We start from the raw sequence: 2,641 nt of genomic DNA, 5'->3' as shown, positions 1-2,641 counted from the left end.
TGACTCAGAGCAGCTGGAGGTGGAGCAGATGATGGAGTTTGGGTCCCCAATCAAAGCGAGTCTACTGGACCATCTGGAGGAGAAACGGCCTTAAAAACGTCAGAATCCATTACAGCCAACCTTGACACGGATCGGTTGGTTGTTGGATCGGTTGTTGGATCAACCTTGGATCGGTTGGTTGTTGGATCGGTTGGTTGTTGGGCCCATCAGAACCTCAGCAGGTGAGACGCTGGGAGGGTTTTCATCACGGAGGCTTCCTGTTTACAGACGATCAGCTGTGATCGCCGTTATCAGCTGTAGTAACCAGGAACTCCAGGTTACTACAAACACCATCCCAGATCAGCCGGAGGTGAAGGAAGGCACTGCAGAGTTGTCGGTTCAATCCTCTTTAAATGACTGAAGGAGCAGCACAGGTCAGAAATCAGGAGGAAGGATGGAGAGGAGGGTGAAGATGCGGCGCTGGCTGTGACTCCGAGGTTTCTGGGTAATTTTATGCTAATCCACGGCAGGGCAGGAGGCAGAGAGCATTCGAGCAAACAATGGCAGTGGAGCCAGAAAGTCTGGGCTGCAGTCTCCCAGGCCTTGAAAGGCATGTCGGGCAGGGCGCCGACAGCAACGGGAGGCTGCAGCACCCAGAGGCCCGCCTGCAAGGAGGGGCCCCCGCAGGGGCCGGGGAACGGGGCCAAGATGGAGGCAGGAGAGGGGGAGGCCATGGAAAACTGGAGGCAGGAGGAGGGGGAAGAAAACCAGAGTGGAGAGGAACCAGGCTGGAGCTGTTCACAACCCGAACTCCTGCTTCCTGCTCAACATCTTTAGCTTCAGAGCAGCATCCGTGAAGCTAGGAGCCGTGAATCTAGGAGCCATGAAGCTAACAGCCGTGAAGCTAACAGGCGTGAAGCTAGCAGCCGTGAGGCTAGCAGCCGTGAAGCTAACAGCCGTGAAGCTAGCAGCCGTGAAGCTAGCAGCCGTGAAGCTAACAGCCGTGAAGCTAACAGCAGCGATGTAGCTAGCGGCAGCCATGGAGCTAGAAGCCGTGAAGCTAGCAGCTGTGTAGCTAACAGCCATGAAGCTAACAGCCATGAAGCTAGCAGCCGTGAAGCTAACAGCCGTGAAGCTAACAGCAGCTGTGTAGCTAGCAGCCGTGAAGCTAGCAGCCGTGAAGCTAACAGCAGCCATGTAGCTAGCGGCAGCCATGAAGCTAGAAGCTGTGAAGCTAGCCGCTGTGTAGCTAGCCTCCCTCATTAAGGTGGAGCTCGGCCGCTGCTGGGTTCTCCACCCATCAGCTATCGCTTTTCTGCTGTTGCTCCTCCAGACAGGAAGTGATGACGTTAATGGCCGACAGGCGATGTCTGCTTCTGCAGATCATCTGGATTCATCATGGCCGCCGTCCGCTCTGCGGTGTTTCTGGACTTGTTGATGATGCAACACGTCCAGTAAATATACGATGAAGTAGCTCAGTGGCTTCGAGGCTCTAGCTGTTAGCCGCTCAGTGGTTATAAAACCGAGTGGATCAAATCGGTCTCACATGAATCAGCTCAAAACTCCTATCAGTCTGACCAGGTGAAAGTTTGGTTCTGCTCAGCTCTCTGAAGGTCCCACCACAATATTTCAACCCGATTCAGCTCTGGACTTCGACTAGGCCATTCCAGCCCCTTGATTGTTCTGTTCCAGTTGTTTTGTTCTAGATCTGCCGCTGGGTTTTGTTTGGACCGAGCTTCGGCTGTTGGACAGATGGACTCACCGTTCACCCTGAAATAGTTTGGTCTACAGCAGAGGTCAGGGTCCATTCAGTGGCTGCCCACATCATCATACCGGCACCGCCGTGCTGGACCATGATGGACAGAACCATCATGGTCCAGCATCAGAGGTCCTTCATCCAGACGCAGCTTTACTAACCTCGATCCTGCCGCCATCTTGTCTCTAGAGAGGAGAGACTCTCTCCCTCTACCTGGTTCCTCCAGTGTATTTTAAGCCTGGCAGGCTGCCAGGCTTTTCTTGTGGCCCCACCAGGCTAAGCATTGCTTCTTTACTAAAGTCTTTTTACAATGTGTGCATTTTTAAAACCTTTTAGTTTGAGTTCAGGTGTCTGACCTGTGACCTGCTAAATGAGGCCTGTAGCGTTTTACATGGAGCTTTCTCTGAGCGAACGATGACCTTTGACCTTCACCAGGCTGATGGACAACAGCAGGTGCTTCTGGGAGGTCAGGTGGTATGTGTGAGGTCATGTGACGGTGATGGTTAAACTGGAGTGAGATGTGATGTCAGCAGTGAAAGGATTGGTAATTATTGGTAAATAATGGTGATTATCTGTGATTGGCCCACATCTCAGGTTTCTGTCATCAGTCAGATCGTCACAAACGCCAGAGTATCGACCAGAGTATCGACCAGGGTATCGATCAGGGTATCGATCAGATCGTCACAAATATCAGGGTATCGATCAGAGTATCGACCAGATCGTCACAAACGCCAGAGTATCGATCAGAGTATCGACCAGAGTATCGACCAGATCGTCACAAATATCAGAGTATCGACCAGAGTATCGACCTGATCGTCACAAATATCAGAGTATCGACCAGAGTATCGATCAGAGTATCGACCAGATCGTCACAAACGCCAGAGTATCGATCAGAGTATCGACCAG

General features: G+C 52.2%; 1 protein-coding gene across 3 annotated transcripts in view; it reads left to right on the top strand.

Annotated features, from left to right (window-relative positions):
- Nucleotides 1–2,641, top strand: part of LOC103477368 (bone morphogenetic protein receptor type-1A) — a 25,128-nt gene that overhangs the window by 8,120 nt on the left and 14,367 nt on the right. The gene's annotated exons all lie outside the window — the stretch shown is intronic.

The sequence above is a fragment of the Poecilia reticulata genome, linkage group LG15, assembly GCF_000633615.1.
Source record: "Poecilia reticulata strain Guanapo linkage group LG15, Guppy_female_1.0+MT, whole genome shotgun sequence".
In the NCBI taxonomy this organism is placed as follows: Eukaryota; Metazoa; Chordata; class Actinopteri; order Cyprinodontiformes; family Poeciliidae; genus Poecilia; species Poecilia reticulata.
This window is presented reverse-complemented; position numbering and strand designations above follow the sequence as displayed.